Genomic DNA, 10,573 nt, shown 5'->3' with positions numbered 1-10,573 from the left:
TTCCTGATAAAAACTCCTCAAAAGATAGTAATACAAGGAAACTTTCTGAACATGATAAAGGGCATATATGAAAAACCCACTACTAGCATCATATCCAATGGTGAAATCCTAAAACTTTCCAAGTTCAGGAACAAGACAAGGATGCCCACTATTACCCCTTCTGTTTAACTTGTAACACAATGTTACTGAGCACTCAGGTAAGAAATAGATATAAAAGGCATCCAAATTGGAAAGGAAGAAGTCAAAATTTCATTATTTGCAGACGACATGATCCTATACATAGAAAGCCCTGAGAAATTTACAACAAAGATTTTAGAACTTATAAATGTTTTCAGTAAAGTTGCAGGTTATAAGATCAATGCACAAAAATTGGGAACATTTCTGTATACCAATAATGTCCACAATCTGAGGAGGAAATCAAGGGGAAAAAAACATTTACAATAGTAAATAAAAAACCAGATACCTAGGAATAAATTTAACTAAAGATGTAAAAGACTTATACACAGAAAACTACACCAAACTGTTAAAGGAAATCAATGAAGACAAATAAATGGAAGAATACTCCCTATTCATGAATAGGAAGACTAAATATCATTAAGATGTCTATCCTACCCAAACTGACCTACAGTTTTAATGCAATCCCAATAAAATCAAAGCATTTTTAAAATGAACTGGAAAGAGTAAGTATGAAATTTCTTTGGAAGGGAAAGGTTCCCCAAATAGCCAAAGATATATTGAAAGGGAAAATGAAACCATAGGAATCACACTACCTGATGTTAAAACATACTGCATGGTTGATGAGTGTGATTCTCCTGTTTGGAGTTGTAGGCACTCTTGGTTCCCTGTGGTGGTGGTTGAGCATCTTCACCTCCCTGTTAGCTGACCTGGGTAAGTCCAATGAACCAAAGAGTAGGGGTTTCAACACTGCTGAGCCTCAGAGCCCAGATGGAACATGTCCAGTCCACAGATTCAAGTCTCCTGGGTATACACCAACCCCAGTGCCAACCACAGCTTTAATAAAAATGACAGAAGAGGCATATGTAGAAAGGTCACATCTGAGGAAACCAGACTTGGCCCAATGGATAGGGCACCTGTCTACCACATGGGAGGTCTTCAGTTCAAACCCAGGGCCTCCTTGACCCGTGTGGAGCTGGCCCATGTGCAGTGCTGATGCATGTAAGTAGTGCCGTGCCATGCAGGGGTGTCCCCCGCATAAGAAAATCCCCCATGCAAGGAGTGTGCCCTGTAAGGAGAGCTGCTCAGTGTGAAAGAAAATGCAGCCTGCTCAGGAGTGGCACCACACACACAGAGAGCTGACACAAGATGACACAACAAAAAGAAACGCAGATTCCTGGTGTCATTGATAAGGATAGAAGTGGTCACAGAAGAACACACAGTGAATGGACACAGAGAGCAGATAATTGGGGGGTGTGGGGGGAAGGGGAGAGAAATAAAAAATAAATCTTAAAAAAAAAAAGGCCACATCTGAGTCCAGCTCCATCACATTCAGGAACACAAATTCCAAAGTAAGGCCCACTGACAAGGCATTGAACTGCAAAGCCAACTGCCATGACCATAGAACCTCTGTGTCTCCATAGCCTTCAGGAGCACTAGTACCTGGAGTTTTATCTACTTTGGCTGTCTCTGAGATCCTGCTGAGGTATGCATAAGTGTCACCACTCTGATGACCTCCCCGTTCTTTTTCAAAGATGCTTAGCCATATAAACTCATTTGTCTTTACCATTTCCCCCTTTTATTCAAGGTCTTTTTCTCATTGCATCACCAGTTAATGATTGGTAGTAATCCTTCAGTGCCAAGGAGGCTCATCCCTGGGAGTCATATTCCATGGGGGCGGGGGGGGTGGGGGGAGTTGATGCATTTATATGCCGAGTTTGGCTTAGAGAGGGGTCACATTTGAGCAATACAGAGGCTCTCAGGAGGTACCTCTTAGGCACCTCTGGGCCTAGTTGAAATTTCAGGCACACAGGCTCACAAGCATAATCTTCAATACCAAGAGCTCATCATTGGACCATCCTTCTTCACTGGTCTTTGCCCTTGAACTTGTGGGATTGTTGCTGTTCCATTGGGGAATGTGACAGAGCTTCCCTGGCTAGGAACTCAGCATTCCGTCAGTTGTCATTTGTAACTGTAACTACTTTGAAGATACCCAATGAATATCCAAACATTTTGATATACCTTATATACATGCCCTAGAGAACTCCCGCCCAATCATGTGTCCCACATCAATAACTCCCCACACCAGCCTTCCTCCCCTGCCATAATTGAACCCCTCTATGGTCCAAAATGTTCTCAAAAATGAAGGCTGTTATATTGCTAAATTCAATTAATAGAAAAATATAATAGTAATGATAGGTTTAAAGATTAGAAATAGAATGCACACTAATTTAGAAAAATTAAAGTAAAAATAAATCAGGGTATTAAAAAATGAAAAATATCAAAGACTTTGTTTTTGACATTTTGCCTTTCATCACTGTAATAGGTGCTGCCTGTATGTACAGAGGCAAGTCTGTTTCTTTCATTTCTTCCTCAGTGTCTACGTTTTTTTTTCTAATTTTTTATTTAGCTTCAAAAAAGTTTTAGATCACATTGAAGTCATACATGCAATATAGGGGACTCTCATATATCCAACATCAGGCCATTTTCCCCATCCCCAGGAATGATCTTTTTACATGTTAATGTTATATTTGCTGCAGCTTATGTACGGATATTGAAACATAGGTATCAAACAAGGTTTCCTTTTGGTTTACATTATGATTTATATTTTAAACTGTACATTTTTTAAAATTTTTAGTTACATTGTGGTTTACATTATAGCCTAGACAAACTTTTATACATTTTTAGTGAAATTTAACATGTCCTATATCCATCATGCATTGTCTGTGGAGCACTTCCACTGCCCCCCCAGCTACCCTGCTTCCATCTATTCTATTCCTCTCTTCCCCTCCACTCAGGGCCCACAGTGACAACCAAGCTTCACTATTTGAAGGACCAGATTCACAGATGCTCATCAATGTGGGATCTAAGTCCCCTCTGGACATAGAGGTGAAGTGGACATCACCATCCCAGGGTCCACAGGACAGAGGAATAAAAAATTAGAGTGGACTTATTGTTTTTCTTCTACAGAACTATTGTGACTAGTAATGGAAGAGACTGTAGCATTGATGTGGAGAAAGTGGCCACAGTAGTTGCTAAGAGCAGTGAGAAGGAAGAAGAGATGTGATGTGGGGCATTTTCAGGACTTGGAGTTGTCCTAAATGATATTGCAGGGGCAGATGCTGGACATTATATATCCTGCTATAACCCACTGAATGTACTGGGGTAGAGCGTAAACTACAATATGAACTATAATCCATGCGGAGCAGCAGTGATCAAAGACCAAATGCAATGGATGTGCCACAATGATGAAGGAGTTTGTTGATGTGGGAGGAGTGGGGTGGGGTGGGGGGTGGGGTATGTGGGAACCTCTTATATTTTTTGTGATCTATGTATCTTCAAAAAAAATACAATACAAAACAAATGCTCATTTGAAAAAATGTATTCACCAAATGCAATGAATGTGCCTCAATGATGAAAGAGGATGTTGATGTGGGAGGAGTGGAGTAGTGGGAAATGGGGTATATGGGAACCTCTTTATTTTTTAATGCAAACATTTTTTGTGGTCTATGTATCTTTTTAAAAAACTAAAGTTTTTTTTTTAACTACAAAGCTATAATTGTCAATACAGCATGGTATTGGCACAAGGATAGACATACTGACCAATGGAACCTAACTGAGAGCTCTGATATTGATCCTCACATACACAGAAATCTGATATTCAACAAGGCCATGAAGCCCACTCAGCTAGGAGAGAATGGCCTCATCAACAAATGGTGCTGGGAGAACTGGATATCCATATGCAAAAGAATAAGGGAGTAATACTATCTCACACGTTGTACAAAAATCAACTCAAGATGGATCTAAGATCTAAATATAAGAGCCATGACCATAAGGACTTTGGAAGACAATGTAGGGAAGCATCTATAGGACCTCATAATAGGAAATGGCTTCAGGAAATTCATACCGAAAGCATGAACAGTGAAAGAAAAGGTAGGTAAATCAGACCTGTTCAAAATTAAAACCTTTTGTACCTCAAGGGAGTTTATCAGGAAAGTGAAAAGACAGCCTACCCAATGGGAGAAAATATTTGGTAACCATCTATCTGATAGGAGCCCAATATCCAGTATATATAAAGAAATCCTACATCTCAAAAATAAAGAGGCAAACAACTCATTTAAAAAATCAGAAAGAGATTTGACCAGATCCTTCTCCAAAAAGAAGTACAAATAGCTAGAAATCACATGAACAGATGTTCAACATCACTAGCTATTAGGGAAATGCAAACCAAAACAACAATGAGATACCATCTTTCACCCATTAGACTGGCAGCTATTAAAAAAAAACAAACCAGAAGACTACAAGTGTTGGAGAGGATATGGAGGAATGGGAACTCTAATACATTGCTGGTGGGAATGTAGAAGGATCCAGCCCTTGTGGAGGATGGTTTGGTGGTTCCTCAACAAACTAGCTATAGATTTCCCATATGACCCAGCAATACCACTGCTGGATCTATACCCAGAAGATCTGTAAACAAGGACACAAACAGATATACACACACCAATGTTCATAGCAGCATGATTCACTATTGCCACAAGTTGGAATCAACCCAAATGCCTATCAGCAGATCAATGGATAAACAAAATGTGGTATATACACACCATGGAATACTACTCATCTGTAAGAAGGAATATAGTACTAACACATGGGATCACATGGATGAATCTTGAGGCCCTTATGTTGAGTGAAGCAAGCCAGGCATTAAAGGACAAATACTACATGACCTCTCTGATATGACTTAAGCAAACCAAGCTATCTCAGAGAGCTAGAGACTGGAACATAGGCTTACAGAAAATAAGGGGGAGAAGAAGGTAGTGAGCTGTCACCTACATGGGTGAAATCTATGATAAAGTGGAGGTAAGTAGTTGTGCAGTGAAGGGATAAGACAGGGGCATAGGGATGCTATTGTTTGGACTTTGCAGGCTTGAGCGGGGCTAGGGTTGGGATGATGGGTCAGATGGTCCATAGAATTGCGTGGCAGGTTTGGGGGGGAGCAGATGAACACGGGAGATTGTCAGGTACATGGCTGAAGCTATAATGATGAGAAAACTCTTTAGAAATTATAATAAAGGTTATTGGTTTAAGGTGATTGATGGGGGGCATCTGGCACAGGGTGCACCTGGGGCAGGCTTCTAGGGAGGGTGTGAGTGCTCATCTTGTCATAGTATGTTATATCAGTGGATGGAGACCCATACAATGAGCAGGAATGGGTTGTACCCCCATCTTGGGGAGGTCTGATGTTCTCAAACAGAGGGGAGGGTGTGTCTTGAGAGCATGGGTGGCTCTCAGTGGGGGAGGACAGAAGTGTGTCAAACCCTCAGCATTGTTGTAAGTATCTATGAATCTTGTCCTTCAAGCAGTGAAGCTTGGTTGTCACTGTGAGCCCTGAGGGGAGGAGGAGAGAGGAATAGAATAGATGGAAGTGGGGTAATAGGAGGGAGGGGCAGTGGAAGTGTTCCACAGGACTGTGCAATGATGGATATAGGTCATGTTAAATTTCACCAAAATTTATAAAAGTATATAGTCTAAAATGTAAAACACAATGTAAACCATAATGGAACCGTGGTTCATAGCTATGTTTCAATATCTGTACATCAGCTGTAGCAAATATAACATCCACATGTAAGAAGATATTTGCTGGGGGAGGGGGAAATGAGTTTAATGTTAGGTGTATGGGAGTCCCCTATATTGTATTTATGACTTTACTGTGATCAAAAACTGTTTTGAAGACATTATACAAAAATAAAATAAAAAATAAGTAGGTGAAAGGCAGTGAGGAAGGAATGGAAGAGATTGCCCTGACACTGTACATATAGGAGAACACCTATTACAGTGATGAAAAGCAAAATGTCAAAAAAAGTTTATGACATTTTTCATTTTTTTAATACACAAATTTATTTTTTACTTTAATTTTTCTAAATTATTATGTTTTTGCTTCTAATCTTTAAACATATCATTACTATTTCATTTTCCTATGAATTGAATTTGCAATATATTAGACTTCATTTCTGAAGATGTTTTAGATCACAGAGGGGTTTCAGCTATGGCAGGGGAGGAGCACTGATGTGGGGTATCATTGATGGGAGATGCATGGGTGGGAGGTAGTTCTCCAGGACATGCATATAGGGTATATAGACATGTTTGGATGTTCGCTGGGTATTGATGTAATGGGTAGTTTCACACAACAACTGAGGGAGTGCTGAGTTTCCATCCTGGGGAGCTCTGTTGCATTCCCCAATGGCACAAGAACAATCCTCCAAGTGGAAGGGCAAAGATCAGTGAAGAAGGATGATCCAAAGATGGGCTCTTGATACTAATAAGTATGCTTATGTGTCTGTGCACTCGAAATTTCAACTTGGCCTAGAGCTGCAGGGTGCCTAAGAGTTACCTCCTGAGAGCCTCTGTGCTGCTCAAATGTGGCCACTCTCTAAGCCAAATTCAGCATACAAATGCATTACCTTCCCCCCAGCATGGGACATGACTCCAGGAGATGAGCCTCCCTAGGGATTACTACCAAGCACCAGCTGATGATGCAACTAGAAAAAAGACCTTGAATAATAGGGGGAATGGTAAAGACAGATGAATTTATATGGCTGAGTCAGGAGGTCATCAGAGGGCTCACCCTTATGCACATATCACAGGATCTCAGAGAAAGCCAAAGTAGATACAACTCCAAATAGTGGTGCTCCTATAGGCTTTGGAGACACCCACATCCTACAGTCATGGCTGATGGCTCTGGAGTTCAGTGCCTTGCCAGTGGGTCTGACTTTGGAATTTGTGCTCCTTCGTGTGATGGAGTTGGACTCAGACGTGACTTCTCTATACATGCCTCTTCTGTTACTTTTACTGAACTTGTGGTTGGCACTGGAGTTGGTATATGCCCAGGAGACTTGAATCTCTGGAATTTCCATGTGCCAGCTGGGCCTTGAGCCTCAGCAGAGTTGCAAAACATACTCTCCAGTTTGTTGGATATACCCAGGTCAGCTAACAAGGAAGTGAGGATGGTCAACCACCATACCAAGGATCCGAGAGAGTCTACAAGTGCAAGCAGGAAAATCCCATCTACCAGCCATGTGGGATTAAGTCCCCTCTCAATTTAGAGATGGAGTGGGCATTGCCATCCCTAGGTCCTCAGGATGGAAGAATTAAATTTGGATTAGAGTGGACTTACTGGTATTCAACTATAGAATTATTGTGACTCTAGCAATGCAAGAAATTATATCATAGATGTGGAGACAGTGGCCATGGGAGTTGCTGAAGGCAGGGAGAGGGAAAAAGAGTTTGGTATGGGAGCAGTTTTGGGACTTGGAGTTGTTCTGAATGATATTGCAGGAACAGATGCAGGACATTACTTATTGCCTGAATGGACTGGGCAAGACAGTACACTACAATGTAAACTATAATCTCTGCTGTGTAGCAGTGCTCCAAAATGTATTCATCAAATGCAATCAATGTACCACACTAATGAAAGAAGTTGCTTTTGTGGGAGGAGTGGGGGATGTGGGGATTGGGATATAAGGAAACCTCATATTTTTTATGGTAACATATTTTGTGATTTATGTATCTTTAAAAAAAGATAATTTTTAAAAATGATCCTCTTAAGAAAAGGAAAAAGCAAAAGCCAAAGATAACATATTTAAACTGGTACAGAAATTTGATTTTAATTAGCCATGTTCTGAATTTTAGATTGTAGATGTTTTGTAGACATTTTCCTTCACTTTGCAATTGAGATCAGAAACACTTGCAGATCTGGGCCTGCAGAGGCAGTGGGAAACTTACTCCTTGATCAGAAGTGCTTGCCTCTGAGTAAAAGTCTTTCTTTGAGATGAGTCACAGAGGGGCAATGTTTTACTCAAAATTTCCACTATAGGGAAGCAGCATGTCTTTGTTTTTAAACTTTGTTTCCCTATTGTTTTCAATATTTTCTTTATAACTTAGAAATTGTGAGAAGCTGTATTTGATTTTTAAAAAGAAGTGAAGATAAATCTGATTTAACGTGTATGTAATGTCATTTCTCTAAGAGAAAAAGTGTCATCCTCTTCTATTTTTTCAATGTAACATTGTGTGAGATCTATGTATCTTTTTAAAAAAGAAAGATAATAGAAAATATACTTAAAAAATAATATGATAGAGATAAGCACATTTTATTTTCAGTATCTTTCCCCCATGGACCACCTCACTGATGAGGAGCTGGGCTGACAGTTGCTTGTGCATTCCAGGCAGAATGTTGGGGAGTTCTCTGGGGTTTGTTGTGGATAGAGGATTACTGGGCAGAGTCCTGTGGTGACATCAGTGCCACGGAGGGCCTGTAGCACCTGTGGAGCTTGTCTTTTGGATGATCCTTTGGAAGCTTTGAGAGGTGGTGATGGAGCACAGTGGCACTACTACCTACCTCACATTCCACAGCCTCCTGGGGGAATTTGGGGGCATTTCAATCCTTCAGCCTTCTGGTATGTCTCCTCTTGTTCAGACTTGAGCAGTCTGTTAGAAGCTGACTTTATATAAAACATGAAAAACAGCTTGATGTTTTTCTACACTGATGGTCAAGAAATGTCAACTTCTTGATAAGATGAGTGCTGCAGACAGGAGGTATGCAGAGACTAAGTCATCGTTAGGGGAAGCTACGCTAGAGAAAGCAACTTTAAAAATGCCCAGCCTTATTGACAGCTACAGAAAGGCTAAGGGAATGACAGCAATGTTGATGGAAGAATTAACTTCAGTGGTCCTAGAACTACAGGAAGAGAGATCCAGATATTCCAGACAAGAAGATGAGATGAAGAAGATGCTGAAAACAATGAAGGCACAAGAAGAGGTCCTGAGGACCACCGCAGCACCAAGCACTTTTCCATACTCAGTGTGTTTGCGATCCCTTCCCCGCCCTGATGGCCCCTTCTCCAGCAGTGGGCCTGGGTCGGTCTTAAAGCAGCACTAAGCTTCTGCTCCACTCAGGCCTGCAGGGCCACCAGGCAGGAATGACCCTCTCCAATTCTTCCATCAGAGAGTTTTTGAGGGTAGTGGATCAATGAAACTTCCTCCATGGACTGGAGTTTCTCTATTTACCACCTAGATAGACAAGTGATTTCTTCCAAAGTTAATTCCTCCTTCAGTCACACAGAGTTTGGACTTGTGGGGTACAGGAAATATGGGACTTTCTCTTAACAGAAACTCAACATGAGAGAAGCTACTCTACTGTTGAGATTTTTAATATACAAGAGACTGCTTAAAAGACTTTTGTATATGTTTATGTATGTTCATTTATTTCCTTATTAATCTGTTCATATATTTACATTATAATTTTTGTGTTGATCTTATGAGTATAAACTTTATTTCTCATCTACATAATATCTACTATATACATAAGTTGAACATACATGTAGTTCAGTAATGACTCTTTTAACAATATAAACTTACAGGAGTATTTAACAAGAAACGTACGTTATAAGTAAATGTAAATTTTACTTAAATTTTTAATAGATGTAAAATAAAAATAAAAGAATTTTCTTCTTTGGGAGGAGATATACAGTTTACTTACAAAGAATGTTATATAATTCAATAGTATATTTGAAAAGAATAAAGAATAAAAATTTAAAAGTGATATCTTCATTGGAGAGGTTTTTATTCCCTTCTGAGAGTGCTGCAGTATGAGTCTCTAAGCAGGAAGAAATCCCACTTGGACAACATCAGAAAATCTCCACTTCCCATCCCACACCCATCTCTCACTCCTGCTTTCCATTTAAATGGCACATCTCAAAGGAATGCTGAGGAAGCAGCATGGCTCTCCTTTCCCAGATAAACAGCTGGCATCCCTAAGGTAATAATTCTAGTCATGTATAGTCATGCTGTGCGGTCACCCCTCGGGCTGAAGTGTGGTTTGCTGGCCTGACAGGGGAGCAGCTGCAGCAGGCCAAGCCACTGCCCCCATAATAGGGTGGCTGGTCGGACTCACCACCACCCCTGAAGGGAGCTCGGCATGGGCGTGGAGTACCCTCGGGTCTCCCCTTCTCGGCGGCCATGCTTCTGTGGCCACCCCTCCTCCCGGATGGCGCCGCACGGTGCCTGTGGGGCGGCACCCTTCTTCTTCTTTCTCCCTGTGCAGGTGCAGGGCGGAAAATTCCAGTCTGCCCTTTTCCCCTCCCACGACAGCAGCAACAGCCAGGCGTGGGAGGAAAAATCCAGTCTGCCCTTTTCCCTCCCCCCAACAGCAGCAACAGCCAGGTGTGGGCGGGAAACTCCAGTCTGCCCTCTACCTCAGCAACAGCAGCCACCAAACACTAAACCCTGCCACTTCCCCCAGCAACAGCGACAGCCAATCCCTAACCACCACCCCTCCCCCATCCAGTACCGCCCACTGACCTTTCACCGGCAACCAATCAGAACAGGGCGTGGCTTCGACCAATCA

The sequence above is a fragment of the Dasypus novemcinctus genome, chromosome Y (genome assembly GCF_030445035.2).
Source record: "Dasypus novemcinctus isolate mDasNov1 chromosome Y, mDasNov1.1.hap2, whole genome shotgun sequence".
Taxonomy (NCBI): Eukaryota; Metazoa; Chordata; class Mammalia; order Cingulata; family Dasypodidae; genus Dasypus; species Dasypus novemcinctus.
This window is presented reverse-complemented; position numbering follows the sequence as displayed.